The following is an 18157-nucleotide window of genomic DNA, read 5'->3' as shown; positions in this document are numbered from 1 at the left end:
GATTGGGCGGAAGGGGCAGGCTCCCATTCAGGCTCTTCAGCAGGCGCCCACTGAACAGTCCAGAGTAGAAGAAGAGATCCCTGAGGGCAGTAGGAAAGGGCAAAGGCACTGCTGGGTGGTCCAAACTTCGCTGCAAAACAGGGGAGGTAGATGAGAATGGAGGAGTAGGGAGGCTTGTTTGGAAATCTAGACCAGTGTGGGAAACTGGAATGGGTATGTTACTAACATACATGTCTCAAGGTTTTGGCAGTGAAAAGAGACTTAGTTAAAAACAACAACAAAAGTAACAAACAAATTAAATTAATTAGAGAAAAAGTGCTGTGAGAGAAAAAACAAATAAAAATGACAGTAAAATTAAGTAATTCAGAAATTAAAATAATAAGAATAGGATATAATATAGCTAATCTTATGATTAAAAGTAAACTTTAGAGCATTCTCAGTGATTAAGAAACTACATAATGTCTAGAAATATTTGAAAAGACAAATCTATAACATTTAGAAATTAAAATCTAATAATTGAAATCAAATTTTGATTGATTTTTCCAGATAAGGACAATTTGATGTAAACAGACCTTTACTAAAAGAAATTCTGAAGAATGTACCTCAGGCCAGGTGTAGTAGTGCATGCCTGTAATCCCAGTGGCTTGGGAGGCGGAGGCAGGAGGATTTTGAGTTCAAAGCCAGCCTCAGCAACTTAGAAGCCCTAAGCAACTCAGTGAGTTGAAATAAAATACAAAATAGGGCTGGGGATGTGGCTCAGTGGTTGAGTACCCCTGAGTTCAATCCCAGGTACCAAGGAAAAAAAATGTACCTCAGGAAAAAAGGGGGAGATTCCTGGTGGAAAGTATGAGATGAAAGAAAATATGAACAAAACTAAAGGCAAATGTATTGGTAAATTGAAATTAAGGTTAACTGTTGGAGAAATTATGTTGACAAAGTTAAAAATAACAATATAAAGTTGGGAGGGGATAAATAAAGTTAGTTGAAATATAAATACTTTTTCCTCTTTTCCCCATACCAATGCTGAATTCTTTTCTTTATATTCTGATTAAAATTTTTGATATAAACTTCTCTTTCATATGTGGTCTGTTTTGGTTTTGTTTTGTACATTTTGATATAGGGAAGAAAAAAGAAAGTATCCTGTAGGTCTTTGTATGTTGTCCTCATACTTCAGAGACCTTAACTTTGTAAATAATGAAGACAGAGCTTTCTGCAATGGGCAGTTTTCCACAATAAGAATGACATTTACAGGCTTGGAATGTAGCTCAAGTGGTAGCGTGCTTGCCTGGCATGTGTGAGGCATTGGGTTTGATCCTCAGCACCACATAAAAAAAATAAAATAAAGATATTGTGTCCATCTAAAACTAAAAAATAAATATTAAAAAAAAGAGGCTGGGGTTGTAGCTCAGTGGCAGAGCGCTTGTCTAGCATGTGTGAGGCACTGGGTTCGATTCTCAGCACACATATAAGTAAAAAATAAAATAAATGTCCATTGACATTGAAAAAAATATTGAAAAAAAAAAAAAAGGAATGACATTCATGATGTTGGTTGGACCTGCCTGTCAGTTTATTCCTTTCAGAACCGTGGACAGATCCACACATGCCGAGAGGTAGGGAACTAGAGTTCTTAGCTGGATACAATGGGACACCATGGTCGAAGGTTTAAAATAAACCCTAATAGTCTTGGAATTGTGATTTCAAATGTAGTAGGTAATTAGTCTCAAATACTGTATTCTCCCCACCACACTGCTACCCCACAAACTCTTTGGCTATTGATTATTGATTTCATGATCACAAAAATAGAAGGATCTTTTTTTTTTTTTTTTTTTAAGACAAAGAAGGCAGCTTCAAGCTAGTCTTGGCATGATTATAGTGAACTAAGAGGAAGAGATCTAGAAAACAAAAACAAAAACCTGGAACCTAGTTCTGTAGCCTCTTAATAACTGTGTTACTTTGGTCAAGTTACACAATCTCCATTAACCTCATTTCCTCATTTTCTTGAACAAGTTACTTTCATTTTCTAGATTTCATTTATTTATTACGGATAATATCAACCTTTTTGCAGGGGATACCAGGGATTGAGTTTAGAGGTACTTGACCCCTGAGCCACATCCCTAGCCCTATTTTGTATTTTTATTTAGAGACAGGATTTCACTGAGTTGCTTAGCACCTTGCTTTTGCTGAGGCTAGCTTTGAACTCGTGATCCTCCTGCCTCGGCCTCCTGAGATACTAGGATTAAAGGCGTGCGCTACCGCACCTGTCCAAAAAAATCATTCTTCTTTAATGATTGTGGTCAATATTGAACCAAAAAATAACTCAAGTATTTAACTCAAGTATTCAGTGCCTGGAATGTAGCAAGTATCCTTTTAGTGCAGCCATTATTATTATTATTATCCTTGTTGCTTTGTTATTTTCCATGTAATACCATCAGAAAATTTCCTTTTTATAGGTTGCATACAGAATCTCTAAGACTTGAAGTACCAGCACTTCTTTTATATGATTTGCTGAGATTGTGAAATTTCTCTGGCAAGCCCAGCCAAACTTTCACACAAGTTTCCAGTATCTTATCCACAGGTTTCCTTTGATTCCAAATACTAGTCCTGTTTGGGACATCACTTCTGGAGTCCTGATATGTTTATACTTAGTGTTTTAGGAAAAATTATTTCCAAATAAAGTTTATTTTATTGAGGATGAGAGTTTAGAAAATTCCAGTTCAGGAAGCAAGGCAGAACAGTTACTTTCTTAGCAGGAAGAGAATAATATGCTAACTGCAACAGTTAAAATGTTTGCTTTTTGCCATTGATTATAACTGTGTTTTTATTAGTCAAAGGCCTTATGTAGTACCGCCTTCCCCCAAAATTTCTTTAAAAGCCTCTGCAATATTATACCTCTAGATAATGCCATACTTCCAGTCAAATGAGAGCAGAGCAGAGCAGACAGAAATTCATTCATGAAAAGCTCAAGTTTCCCAGCTGCTTTGAGAGGCTGAAGCAGGAGGATCACAAGTTCAGACTCAATCTCATCAAGTTGTTGAAATCCTGTCTAAAAATAAAAAAACAAAAAGGGCTGGCTAGGGATGTGGCTCAATGGTTAAGTGTTCCTGGGTTCAATCCATGGTATGAAACAACAATAAAACCCAAACAAACAAACACATAAAACCCCTCAAATTTCAAGCGCTATATGATTAAATTTAACTGTGAGAAGATAATTAGACAGAATGCAACATATATCTTGCATGCAAACCCTGACATTTTAGCTTAACGTTTATAGGTCCCAGAGAATTTTTATAAGAGATGTGATGAACATATATTTGGTTTGTTAGGTACTACTGCCAAAGATCTCATAGATGCCCATAGGTACTCTGAAAGAGTCTGTAAGAAAGTTAATAAAGTCATTTCCAGAAACTAAGTTCAAAATTTAGTAGCATAAACAACTAAGTATTTGATAGAAATCCTGGCTACCCTTTGCCATTTAGTGTAAGTATTGGGTGACTGTATCTAGGCATCTTCAATTTTAGGACTGGAAGGAATCTTAGAACTCATCATAACCAACTACACTCATTCACAAATAAAATTAAAAAATAAATACCTTGAACTTTCTAACACCCTGCACTGATGTTTTCAGTATATGTTGCTATCATCAGTTATTTCAAAACATTATTTCTAATTCTACATCTAGTCTATTGCAATAACATTTGGTATGTGTAATTTTTGTGACACTTTCATACACGTGAACTCACTTGATCTTTATGAGCCTGTATATTTTTTTTGTCAGACAGGAATTTATTATATTTTTACTAATAAATAAATAAAGATTAAAAATATTAAACAAAATGTCCAAGGTGAGAGTAGTGAACTCCTAGACACATAGATCTCTGACCTTTCAATTGGCCTCTCTCCCCCTCTGTTAAACATATGAAAAAACATCAAGTTGATGGTATTTTTATATTCTGGCAATGAACCAACTAAATTGAAGGATAGACTAAGACCATGTTTAGACAATCTTGATGTCAGAATTTTAAAACTTTATTCTGTACTGTTGCTACCCTAAATATAGATGTATGTATGTATTTGTTTGTTTTGGTAGAGGCATGAAAGACAATGCTTTGAGAGATTAAATAATAATACCTACTGTAATTCCTCCAATTAATAAGCTGCCAATACTTATTAAAAATGTATATATAAAGGTTATAATTTGGAAGGGGTGAAGGAATGCCTAAAGGGAGAAAATAAGTAGGAAGTCTTTATCCTTGAGATAAAATGATAAAAAGGTCCATAAGAGGAAAAGGACAAGTGGGCTGGGAATATACAGGAACATCTGGGAAAACTGCCAGGATGTGGTGCCTGACTTTCATAGAGGAGAAGGCGAGAAGAAAGGAAACTCAAAGGTTAACTGACTGAAGGAAGCAGATATTTAAAGGTACTGAAGTATGGTATGGTGAATATGAGTCACAGGTCCATTGACTAGTTTCTCAGGATTCCCTAGAGTTTTTAAATGACCCAAATTTTCTGCTTCTGGAGATTTGATTCAGTAGACCTGGAAGGGACCCTGGATACTGGTGCTTATCAAAGTCTTCCATGGGATTTGGCATGAATCTGGATTCTGGTTTCTAGAATCTAGAATGCAATATAATCTAGGCCAAATTAGTCACGTTGAAGAGGAAAACTGTATCTGGAAAATGCCCTAGAGAATGCCCTAATTAAGAGAAATAAATAATGTCCATTCTATTTGAAAGTAGAGATTGCTGCTAACCCTTGAGAAATGGTAAGAGGGTGAGAAAGAGCAAAGGTGCAGAAGTGGAAAGAACCAGGGCATGACCAAAGGACAGTGAGGAGTGTGGCCTGGCAAGAGCATGTTCCTGGAAAGGTGGATTGGATCTGAAGAGAGTGAGGAGCCCAGGAATAAATTATTTCTGGGCAATAGTCACTTAAATCTTTGAATAAGGCTAAGTTATCAAAAAAATATCTATCAAGATGTTTACAGTGACTGAAAGACTAAATACCAGAATATTTAACTCAGCCTACCTGGAAATTTCTTGACTTAAGTATGAGCAAATACAGATTAAACACCTTACTTACTTACCTTCTCCTGATGACACCATCTACCAGTTAGGAAGTGGTAAAACCAGGACTACAGGGCTAGAACAGCTCTTGAAACTACAAACATAGTTTCAGGGACAGTGAAATTCAGAGGCTGTGACTCTGAGACTTGCCGCAGTCCGCAGTCCGGCTGCAGCAAAATAACCAGGGGGTGACGAACGACTTGTGTAGATTGATACAGCAGGAGTGGGAGCCGTTTATTGTAGGACAGGAGCGGTATTTATACATTCCACACAGCTTATCTTAATTAGCATAAACTAGATACATCAGTCAACCAATAAGAAATCTCCACACTTAATGGCTCGCTGGTGTTACTTCACAAACCACTCCCTCTGGCATTTTGCCAGGCGCCATCCAGACTTGTTTACAGACTCTAACAGAGACTGGGAAAGATTAAGTATCTGTGTCTGGAGAATCATCATTCCTTAGTATTATATATAAAATAATATTTAAAATGTGAAATCGATGACAGGTCCATGATATGATTTACCAAATAAAACACAAAATAACACTGCGAATAGGATAGTTTTAAGAAAATTAGAATAGAGGCTGGAGTTGTAGCTCAATGGTTGAGTGCTGCTTAGCACGTGTGAGATTCTGAGTTCAATTCCCAACACGCACACACGCCTATACTAAGCAAGAAAATGCAATAAAAGGCAAGCAAATTGAGAAGAAATAAGTTAAACTATCTATTGAAGATGATATGGATACATAGCTATACAAAAGAATTCACTAAAATTACAACTAATAAGCAGGTTTAGCAAATTGGGAGGATATAAGATCAAAATACAAAAATTGATTGCATTTCTTTTTAAAAATATAAATATTTTAGTTGTTGATGGACCTTTATTTTATTTATATATGGTGATGAGAATCTAACCCAGTGGCTCACACATGCCAGACAAGCGCTCTACCACTGAGCCACAACCCCAGCCCCCCCAAATTGATTGTATTTCTACACTATAATGAATGAACCAAAATGTTATTTTATTTTTTTATTTTTAAAAAATATTTATTTATTTTGTAGTTTTCGGTGGACCCAACATCTTTGTTTGTATGTGGTGCTGAGGATTGAACCCGGGCCGCACGCATGCCAGGTGAGCGCGCTACTGCTTGAGCCACATCCCCACCCCGCAAAATGTTATTTTAAAAGGTCAATTTGTAAAAGTATCAAAATAAAAAAAGTAGAGAGTCCAGAAATAACCCTCATTAAAAAAATACACACACACACACACATATTAGTTGTAGTTGGACATAATGTCTTTATTTTATTCAATTATTTTTATGTGGTTCTGGGGATCGAACCCAGTACCTTGCACATGCTAGGCGAGTTGAGCCACAACCCCAGCCCCAATCACCCTCATTTTTATGGCTACTTTTTCCTTTTTCATAGAGATGAAAGCCAGGGGCCCTTTGCCACTGAGCTACATCCCCAGCCATTTTTGTTTTCATTTTGAGACAGGGTCTTGCTAAATTTTTTAAGCTGGCCTCAATTTCCAATCCTCCTGCCTTAGCCTCCTGGGTTGCTGGGATTACAGGGTTTCACCACCTCCGCTATCAAAAACACAAATAAAAAAAAAGAAAAGAAAAGAAGGAAAAATTGAACAATATAAAAATTAAAAACTATACAACAGTGAGATTCCACTTCCTACCCACTAAAATGGCCATAATAGAAAAGATAAGAAGGAGGATTCCTGAGGATGTGGAAGAATGCAAACACTCTTACACTGCTGCTGGGAATGGACAGTGGTGTAACCTACAGCTCTTGGTATGTCCACAAGTGAGTTGGTCCTGTGGTAGGGATCTGTAGCTTGAAGTCCAAGAGGGCTAGTCACCATGGACAGGGACAGAATCAAAAGGGCCTTCTTTCTATTTTTTTTTTTTCTTTCCCTCCACCATCCCAGCAGTCATTGCCTAATTTACAGCTACTATTATTGATAAATCTGTCATTTGGAGACTTTGAGATAATAATTTTTTAAAAAACTGTTCTGAGGTAGGGAACCGTATCATTGTAGGCTTTTTTTTTTTTTTACTTATTTATATTTATTTGTTTGTTTATTTATTTATTTATTTTAGGGAAATAGACTCATTCTAGTATTCTGAGATTAAAGTATCACAATTAATATTTGAAAATCTGGGGGTGGAGGAGCAAATATCAGTGAAGTCATGTGGTAGGTAGAATAACAGTTTCTGAAAGATGCCCATGTCCTAATCTCTGAAAATGTCACCAATATGGCAAAAAGGAATTTTGAGATATGTTTAAACTAAAGTTTTTGAGACGGGAATATTATCCTGGACCATATAAACATGTCCAATGTAATCACAATGGTCCTTACAAATGAAATAAGTAGGCAGGAGTGTCAGAGAAAGTGATGCGACAGCAAAATCAGAGGTGAACGTGATGTGATTGCTGATGTGGAAGACAGAGGAAGGCGCGACAAGCCAAGGAGTGCAGATGGCCTCTAGAAGTTGGCAAAGGTGAGGAAATGGATTTTCCTTTACAGCCTCATGAAGAACGCTGACCTGCTGATACTGTAATTTTAGCTCAGAGACATCCATTTCATAACTCTGACCTTCAGAAATGTAAAATAATAACTGTGTGTATTTTAAGTCTCTTATTTTGATGGTTTGTTATAGGAGCAGTAGCAGATGACTACCAGTTACGACTGGAGCTCTTGGAAGCTTCAATTGGAAGGTCAGGGAAGCATATGCTGAAGACCTCAGCCTATAGCACCATTGGGGGGTTCTCAACAGCATGTTGGGAGATTGCTATCATTCTCTAGAACCTCTGAGAAAGCTCTTAGTGTTCATCTCAGTCTGCAAAGGAAAGCAGGTAGTTCCAAAGCCTAGTAGAGAAGCTACTAAGAATCTCACATCTGCCTACTCTTCTACCTGTAACCACCAGGTAGATAGAGATCTTTTCCCCTTTTCTCTGCCCTATATCTCATGCAAATACCTTTCACTGGAAAACTTGAACAGGGAAGGGGATTCTAGGAGCTATGTTTTGTATCTTTTTTTTTTCTGCAGAGAAGAAGGCTACCAATCGATAAGATAAAATTCTGCAATATTGGTTAATATTATGAAGTATAGGTGAACTGACTGACCCTTGATTGAAAAGCAAAGGTTTCAAAAGCTGATATAAGCCAGTGATATATTTAAAAGATTCATTTAAATCTAGCAAATGTTTTGGTAGCTTTGATATGTCAAGGATTGTGGAAAAAAGGAAGTCCATGGTTTGTGCAATTTTTTAAAATTCATTTTATTTGTCTATTTATTCATTTATTGGTACCGGAGATTGAACTCAGGGTCACCGGCCCACTGAGCCACATCCCCAGCCCTATTTTGTATTTTATTTATTTATTTAGAGACAGAGTCTCAATGAGTTGCTTAGCACCTTGCTTTTGCTAAGGCTGGCTTTGAACTTGCAATCCTCCTGCCTCAGGCTCCCAAGCCGCTGGGATTATAGGCATGAGCCACTGTGACCAGCTGGTTTGTGCAATTTATCTCAGTATTAATGAAGACTACTAGAAGCTCACTAATCCAGCCAGAACTACCCATATGAATTGGAAAAAGCTGTGTTGTGCTATTTCCTAGAGACTTACAGAATGCAGTTTATAGTGACCTGGTATAACAATTTGTAGTTAAGCCAGAAGATTGAAGTGATTTCAGAGTTTAGGGATAAAACTTCAGTGAGATATAGAAAAAACAGACAGTGTTTTACCATGTTAATTAACCAATCCCATAAGTAGTTTTTAATCTAAGTTATTTCTTTTCTTGTTTACCTCTCTCTTTCTGAGGATTGAATCCAGAGGTGCTCTAATAATGAACTATGTCCCCAGCCCCAACTTTTAAATTTTTATTTAGTTGTAGATGGACACAATACCTTTATTTTATTTTATTTTTTTTAAATTTTATTTATTTATTAGTTTTTTGGCAGACACAACATCCCTGTTTGTATGTGGTGCTGAGGATCGAACCCAGGCCGCATGCATGCCAGGCGAGCGCGCTACTGCTTGAGCCACATCCCCAGCCCCCCTTTATTTTATTTATGTATTTTTATATGGATTGAACCTAGTGCCTCACACGTGATAGGCAAATGCTCTACTGCTGACCTACAACTGCAGCCCCTTTTTAAAATTTTATTTTTATTTTTATGTTTTTAGTTGTTGATGGACCTTTATTTTATTTGCTTATTTATATGTGCTGCTGGGGATCAAACGGTGCTCACACATATGAAGCAAGCACTCTATCGCTGAGCCACAACTCCAACCTTCAACTGAGACAGGGTCTTGCTAAATTGCCAGCTGGCCTTAAACTTGCAATCTTTCTGCCTCAGCTTCCCAAGACACTGGGATTATAAGCATGAGCCACCATGCCTAACCTGTAAGTAATTTCTTAGAAGTGCTCAAAGAGAGATGAATATGATTCCAAAATTGAATTTTGTAAACACAGAGGTGGCTGCAAAGGGAAACAACAAACCCCAGCATCCCAGAGTCATCAAGTTACCCTCAGCCAAGAAACTCAGCAACAATTGCATTCAAAGGGAAAAGAGGCCATCTGAGGGGGCAATCAGAGCTGTATCACAGAACAAATATAGATAATATCCCAAACACAGTCCCTGAGGTTAACGGAGAAACAGGATAAGAAGTTTGGTTGCAGACATTAGCCACAAAGATCCAAAGGTATCTTAAGGTTTACTTTTGGCCTAGAGGGATTGGAGATGGGGAAGTGTTGAAGCTCTGTAGAGGGCAATAGAGCCATCCTGTTCCTCTGGAGAAAACAGAAGTCTCAGATCAGACATCACAGGATCTGATATTTTCCAACACATACTTCAGGCTTCTGAAGGAGAAAATTCTCATCAGAAAATTCTCATCTGAAATTAGCTTTCAAAGATGGAGCAACTACATAAGCCTGAGTAGGAAAGAACACCAATCCAGAGACTAGGACCGCAAAGCTGAGTACTAAACCCGAGCTAAGAGCATTTAGAGGTTCAGGGGGAAAAGAGACGTGGATCTCCTGGGTTGGCATACTGTAGCGCAAACCAGGTTTGCAGGGATTAAATGTTAAATATTTATGGACGAGGAATGAGCGCGAGCAAACGAGGAGAGCAAGGCCAGCTCAGTCAGAGCGGAGGACCGGAACCTCTACTCAGCCCGGAGACAGCGGCCACAGAGCGGCGCCAATGCAGGGGCTGTGGGCGAGCGGTGGGATCGTGGCAAATGCGACAGTCGAGGAACTTGAGGAAAACCACTTTTCCTACGCTGATTGCATCATATTTGAGTTCTCATCAACTGTTTTCTAGCACTAGAATCCATTGACCTCTCTTCTTCCTTTAGATCCTTTCTTGAATTGGTCTGTCTGCCCCCCACCCCCGCCCCGCGCCTCTTTTTGAGGGAATGTCCTCCTATTGAGAAGTGGCAATCTCCAGTAAATTAAATCGCGAACGCTGTCTCTCGAATTTCCCCTGATTTCTCAGTGACCAGTGTCCTACTCTTCGCATATTCAGCAGGAAGAAGAAGGGCCTAGTCAAATACCTTCTTCTCCATCACTTAGGGAGGCAAGGAAGGATTCTGACACTTCCAGAACCTGGGAAGAAACATCTCAGCCCGGAGAATGCAGACTTCTGGAAGAGTCCCGAGTCCATGTTTGTCGGGAGGTGGGGTAGGGGTGCTCTGCAAAGGGAGGGGCCACCAGGTGGGAGTTAGAGCAGGAGGTCCTAGGGATACCGGAAAGTGGAAAGAAAGGAGGAGAGAAACATCTCAGCAGCGGCAAAGAGCAAGATCTGGAAGTGGCTTTGGTTTCTCCGCTGCATAGCTCAGACCGCAGTGCTTAATCGGATTTCTTCCATCAACTGATAGGCATTTAATATTCTCTACTTGCCAGCCACTATGCTGCACTGCGCGGATACAGAGCTCAAGGAACTCCCTTCCTCAGAGTGACTGATCTGTCAACACCCAGTTGGGACCGCAACCTTTGGAAGCGCTTTGGCCCTTTGCGGGCGGGGTCAGTCCCTCGCTGCCGAGCCAGTGAGCAGCTGCGGTGCCTTCAGACTTCAGCAATCGCCTGCTCCCTCACTGCTGGCCTGGGGGCAAGGCCACAAGGCTAAGAGCAGGCAAGGATCCCTGCTCCTCATTATCCCCCAGCTCTGTCTTGCTTGGGCACAAGCGTCTGCCATAGCCAAGTCCCAAGATCCAACAACCCGTGAAATTCCAAGGTAGATTTGATTTTCTGTGTCAGAGACAAACTGAACTGTCCAGGAAAATACATTTGTAAGTACTTCACAGCTCCTAATGAGGGTCATTCTCAGGGTGGAAAAAGAGCAAAATCAGTGTGGAATCCATTCTGATAACCATCATCATCAAACCCCCAAAACTCCAGAATCATTCATTTTAGCAAAAAACATCTGGAAATGTATGTTGCCACACCTCCAGCTCCTTAAATTATCTTTCTCAAATGAACTGGGTTGGAGGAAGATCAATGCTGTGGTTTCTATGACTTTGGAGCACTTGGAAAAGTTTAAGAGGCTTGGATTGTAAGCACCTAACTTATATGCACCTAAACCTAAATCCAGATGCAGCAGCCATTTATATTTAATTCTAAAACGATGGGAAAATCCTTTATTGAAGAAATGCTTCCAGATCCTTAAGTAATAAAACAAGAAGAAAGGGCAGAATTCAAATGCAGCAGCTGAGACAGAAAAATCCAAGAAACAGTCACATGCATAACAATCTAGATACGACACAAATGCTAGAACATGCCAAGAAAACAGCAGCAATGCAAGAAATGATTCAAAAAATAAAGCAGAATTTTGATAACAGGTTGAGTGTTTCCTATGTGGACAAATGCTTTAGGGGACTGAACAATGACCATGATGTTGATTCCTCTCCTTCCTTGCTAAGCCTTGACTCCTCTGGTAAAGGTGATCTGCCTTCCCACACAGAACCTAGAGGCACATTAAACAACCCATGGCCCACAGCAGTTCCCTCAGTTCCCTAAAGCTCAGCAACTAACAGCAACAGGGTAGGATCCCTCCACCCCTGGCACCCCTCACTAAAGTTTCACTGCACCAAATAAAGGACCTGGGATGGGGGGAATAAAGAATATATTGCAATAGATAATTGAAAACTCACAGGTAATATACAATGTGTAGGCTTTTCTTCTCTGCAAGAGCCACAGCACACTGAGAATAGAGAATCCTGAATTTGTGGCACAGTGGCAGAATTTAGATGTTTTTTTCTGCCCTAGCACACTTCAGTGAAGTCCATTTTCCTTAGTTACAGGAGCCACCAGGCTCATCTCAGTGTTTATGACTGTCCTGGATTGGGAAGCACTGATGGCTCTACAGAGTGACACATCTAGCTATGCAATTACCAATAGCACAAGACCATAGCAGGCATCATAGTAATCATTTTTCCAACAAATTCTGCAAACCTCTGTCAGATGGAGCAAATCCACAGCAGCTACCAACTCACAGATCAATTACAGTAGCAAATGAACATTTTCCAAAATGGGCCCTTGAACTCTGAGGCAACTAGAAGTTCTAAGAGCAAGAGGAGTTGGTGATTAATATTTAGTTAGTGATTAATATTTAGGAACACTTTTTGTTCTTGAAAAAATTAATTTTTTAAATTATAGCTCCTTATACTTACCTGGCAGGGGAGAGATACCATGATCACGAAGGTGGTTTTCCCAGGGCGAGGCTTATCCATTGCACTCCGGATGTGCTGACCCCTGCGATTTCCCCAAATGTGGGAAACTCGACTGCATAATTTGTGGTAGTGGGGGACTGCGTTCGCGCTTTCCCCTGGTTTGTTTGTTGAGAATAGATAAAATTTATTATTTGTAAAAAAAAAAAAATTATAGCTCCTTAAGATGTCTGCTGCATTTTGAGTTTTGAAACATTTCCTGCTAAAAACAAACCCAACAATATATTCTAAGGTGAGGTGCAACCAGTGGAGTGTTTATTTGGTTTTGTTTACGGTGAGAAGAAACAGTTTTTACTCAAGGTGGTTATTTTCTTTTCTTTTTTGGTGGTGCTAGGGATTGAACCTAGGGCTTTGTGCATTTGAGGTAAGCACTTGATCAACTGAGCTGTATCCCCAGCCCAAAGTGGTTATTTTCATCAAGCACTTCCCTTCTGCATTTTTTTTTTTTTGTACCGGGGATTGAACTCAGGGGCACTCAACCACTGAGCCACATCCCCAGCCCTATTTTGTATTTTATTTAGAGATAGGGTCTCACTGACTTGGTTAGCACCTCAAAGTTGCTGAGGCTGGCTTTGAACTTGTGATCCTCCTGCCTCAGCCTCCAGAACCACTGGGATTCCAGGTGTGCACCACAGCACCTGACTCTTCCACATCGGTTGAAAAAAAAATTACAAATATTAAATTTCACATTTTGATAAACAGAATTTCTTCTACAGCTCACCGGTTTGTTTACTCTCAAATACAACCTTATCAGTAATTTATTAAACTCTAATTTATTAGAGTAAATTAGAGTAATTCATTAGAAGCAAATTATTTACATTCTGCCTGTACTACAATGTTGCATATTAGGACATTGGAATATATTTTGGGTAAGCAATGTTTTTATATTTATACCCCACATTGGCAGGTTCTGCTTTATTTGTATTCTGCATAGCATGTGTTTTTGTGACTGTGCTTTCTAGAAATACACATTTCAAGAAGATATCTCTTGCTGATTTTATAGTTTCTTACTTTTTAAAAATTTTTTGAGGTTATTGATGGATCTTTTTTTATTTATTTGTTTATATGTAGTGCTGAGAATTGAACCCAGTGCCTCACCCATGCTAGGCAAGCACTCTACCATTGAGCCACAACCACATCGCCAGTTTCTTACATATTTGATAAATGTCACGCAGTAAACATCCTGCTTAAGTATTGTCCTTGACAATATAGTAAAAAAATCTGTTGGTTATTATTTTTTCTATTATACAGAAAACCAACATTGCACTGTCTCTACATTTATGGATTGATTAGTTCTCCCTAAAGGAGGTTTATATCCTGCAAGGAAAGTGCATTTGGCAAGACTTTTTCTCTTCTCCAGTAGAGCATCTGAGATGTAGTTTGATTTGTAATTTAGCAATGTCACTTTCACGGTGTCATATGATGCTCCACTTCCTTTTATATTTTATGCATAGATACAACTGTATCCTGAATGTATCAACTTATTTTCCATACACAAACAATATATTAATTTTAAATTGGAAAAAATAAAAAATGCTGCTGGAATGGAGCTTGGAAGCTTGGACACTCCCAGTGTAGAGGGTATGTGTGGGAGGTGAAAGTGACCACAACACTTGGATGGACCAGGAGATCTTTATTGCAGCAGTGCAAAAGAGGAGAAAAAAGAGAGAAAGAACGGGGAAACAGGGAAGAAATGGGGGTGGAGGTGGGGGAGAGCAAAGAGAGAGAGGAGAGGAGAGAGGGAGAGGAAGAGAGAAAGCAAGAGAAGAAAGAGAGCAAGACAGGGGGGCCCGGCAAGAGAGAATTTTTATAGCCAAAATCTAATGGGGTCTCTGGGTCTGCAAGCTGCCTTGTTGGCAGACAATGATTGGATCATACAGTAGTTGCTAAGGGTGTCATCTTCTGCCTTCAGGCAGACAGGGCAGGGGTCAGATGTGGGTTTCCTTGCACAAGAGGAGTGGGGGTCGAGTGTTCAGCCTTGAGTGGAGTTGAGTGTTCAGCCTTGAGGCAAACAAGTGATAAAGGACCAGACAGAGAGGGGTTGGGGTGCGAGGGTCATCCTGCAGCTAACATTTGTTCAGCCTGCCCTGCAGACAACATAATTCAGCCTGTCCTGCACCTAACAGGAGGGGTCACTTTTGGTCCCCAGTCACTTCACTAAGGAGTGGCGCCAAGGTTGGTGGAAGGAAAGGTCCAGTGGTGGGGAAAGGGCGCAGCGGATTTCACAGTCCCGGGATTTAAGCTCTCCCGGAAGAGCATGAAGTGTCTACACGAGGGGTGCGGAGGGTCAGCGCTTCTGTCGCGGTATATGACTCCGCAACTTGGGGAGACTCTTTGACCCTGGACCATGCTCTTTGCAGGATTTGGTGGGTAACCTCAGCGAAGGGCGGAGTCTTCCAAAACAGGATGACAGGTGGGAGGGGGAGCAGATGTAGTTGTGAAGATTCTTTTTTCAGGTGTTTCTATTTTAGCAGGTTGATCAGTTTTCTGTACTACTACAGCCCCTCTATCAGCTGGGACTCTCTGCCTTCTTCCATAGACCAGAAAGTTTCATTTGCTTTCCATATTTTTCCACTTGTGGGAATTTCTCATCATTGGGATTCATCCATCTCCCTTAGGATTTGGATTTCAGCTCCCCTGACAGGAAGGATTTAATAATATCTCAGGATGCCCAGTTAGTCATCTTGAATTCACAGAGTTCTGAGAACTCTCCCCCTCCCCGCTCAGATGGGGGTCTCCTTACTTTGTCCTGGAACCCCTGGGCTGGCTTCAGCTTCCAGAGTAGCTGGGACTACAGGCAGTGGGTTCTCATTGCCTTGGATCAGAAGTATGTCAGGGGCAATCTGCATAGTAAAAACAGAACTAGAATGGTGAAGTCAGATAAATTGAACAAAAGTCTCAATTGGTCCTCCCTTCAGTCATTAAGTCTTGGACATGTCAAGATGTAAATTAGATGCTTAGATGTAAATTATCTAAGCATTAATTGTGGTACGCATAAAATGAATGTAATCAAGTTACCATCTACATTGGAGTTTTAGGAAAACTCAGTTTGACACTTTACATTTAATAACCTTCTTTTCACCTCATCAATCATTTTTAACTTCTGTTGCTTCCTAAGAATCTCAAAACCGAATTTATTCTTCTGCCAGTCATTTATGAAGTAAGTATGTGCCAGGTGATGTTCAAGTTTTAAGAAAAAAATGTGAATGAGGCATGAAACCCATAATTTCAAAACAGAGACATCAGATAGAGGCACCTTCTCCAGGAGCTCATAGTTTTAGTGAGACAAGCAACATACCAAATAACCTTGCAGTGTGATGAGGGTCACAGCCATGTTTAGGTGGTGTAGGTGTGTCCAGGAGGAAGCCAGCCTAGAGCCTCAGGCTCAGAGGAATTATGCATAGCAAGGTTCTCAGCATTGGCACTAAAAGGTACTTGAGGGGCTGGGGATGCAGCTCAAGTAGTAGCGCACTCGCCTGGCAAGCATGAGGCACTGGGTTCATCCTCAGCACCACATAATAATAAAATAAAGATATTATGTCCACCTAAAGCTAAAAAAAGACACTTGGTGTTTTGGGCCTCATGATTTTTTTTTTTTTTTAAATGAAGGTTGTCTGGTGAATTGTAGCATGTGTAGCAATATCCCTAGGCTCTGCCCACTAGATCCCCATAATACCACCACCTGCCCAATTGTGACAAACAGACCAGATATTGCCACACATCCTGGTTGGAGGTGCTATGGCAATTGAGAGGACTGTGCAGAGATTAGCTGAGAGATCATGCAGAGTCAAAGTCAAATTCCCACAGAGGAAGGTGAGTCTCACTGAGAGGATGGAAGGCATCTTAATGTCATGTCTCACGTGATAAATTCATCTTTAATGTAGTTTTTCTGTATCTTAATTTTATTATTTATTTTAATGTGTGTTAGAAAAATATCAGTACTTAATTCAGAATGAATTACATAATTTTTTCCTTTTAGATATTCATTTGGGAAAAGTGGGACTTGCAGAAGATAGTGAATGAAAGAAACTAAAAATAATTGCAATTGCAACTCATTGTATATACAATTCCTGGTAATTTTGTAATCATCATGTTGATTCACTCACTCTACACCTCAAACTCTGTTTCTATTTGTTTAGACCAGGCCTGGAGAAGGGCAGATTTGGGGTGGGGTGCAGATGGTGTAGAGCAAGTCAAGTCCCCTCCTAATGGGCAGAGCCTCCATTCCTGCTGTGGAATACCTAATGCTTCAAAGAAGGGGTTCTTTCTGGTCCCTTTTTTCTCCCCAGTCTCAGCCCCTTTTTAGACTTCACCAGACTTCAAAACTGAGGAATTGTTAGAAAATGTTCTTAGCCATCTGAAGCTGGAGAACACAGGATGAGAGTGCAGGGAAGAGGTGTGTGCAGATGAGTTTACCAGAGAGTGGGGACCCAGATCCTGGAGATGGCAGCTGCTTGCAGGAGCTTTAATTTTCCTAAACACTGGTTTGCTCATGTACTGGATAACTTTTCATTCCATCTTCCTACTTCCTGTCCTTGCTATGGGCACCTTGGAAGCATTGCAAAGGCAATGTGGGTGAGAAACATTAACCCTCTTTCATTTTAGGGGATAAGAAAGGGTAGACAAAACAGGACGGGTCAACCTATTCGTCGGTATGAGTAAGTATGAGACACAACTTAGGATATGTTACCCACAAGTCACATTTTCATAGACACTGGTTTCCCATCTATTAGAGGCTAAACATTTGAAAGAGTTATTTCTATACATAATTTTTACAAATAAAGTTATTAGGGTCCTACAAAAACATAGATTAACACAAAAGTTAACCAACATTTATCAAGTGGGCAAAGACCAAAGGATGCCTTATTGTGTTGGTGAAAGTGAGGTAATCAGGCACCATTGTGGGTACTGGTAGGGGAGTAAACTGATATAACATCTAGGAGAAGTTATTGGGTACCAGGTGAAATTGGGCACATCTGTAATCTCAGTTACTGGGGAGAAAGGAGGCAGAAGGATCACAGTTCCAGGTCTCTGCAATTGGGCATTTTTCATAAAAATTTAAATGCAAAAGTATTTAATTCACCGATTTAACTCTTAGGAGTATACCATGCAGATATAGATTCTGAACAAAAATACTAGCTGTGGCATTTTTTTTTCACTGTTTTAAAAAGATTTTATTGTGAAAATAACATTAAAACATAAATGTGAAAGAGCACAGCTTAGTTAAATGTACATACAAGGTAACTACTTTAACTGAAAAATTAACATTGCTGGCAGCCCAGATGTCTCTACCCTAGTAATCTCATCCCTCCCAATTAACTACTACCCTGATTTTTTTTTTTTTTTTTTTG

General features: G+C 39.7%; 1 non-coding gene across 1 annotated transcript; it reads left to right on the top strand.

Annotated features, from left to right (window-relative positions):
• Nucleotides 1-12741: 12741 nt before the first annotated feature.
• Nucleotides 12742-12907, top strand: LOC125617675. The gene has a single exon (XR_007348752.1). It is a non-coding gene; the product is annotated as a U1 spliceosomal RNA (small nuclear RNA).
• The last annotated feature ends 5250 nt before the right edge of the window (nt 12908-18157 follow it).

The sequence above is a fragment of the Marmota marmota genome, unplaced genomic scaffold, assembly GCF_001458135.2.
Source record: "Marmota marmota marmota unplaced genomic scaffold, marMar, whole genome shotgun sequence".
Taxonomy (NCBI): Eukaryota; Metazoa; Chordata; class Mammalia; order Rodentia; family Sciuridae; genus Marmota; species Marmota marmota.
Note: the sequence above shows the minus strand (reverse complement) of the source record. Positions and strands in the feature narration are given on the sequence as shown.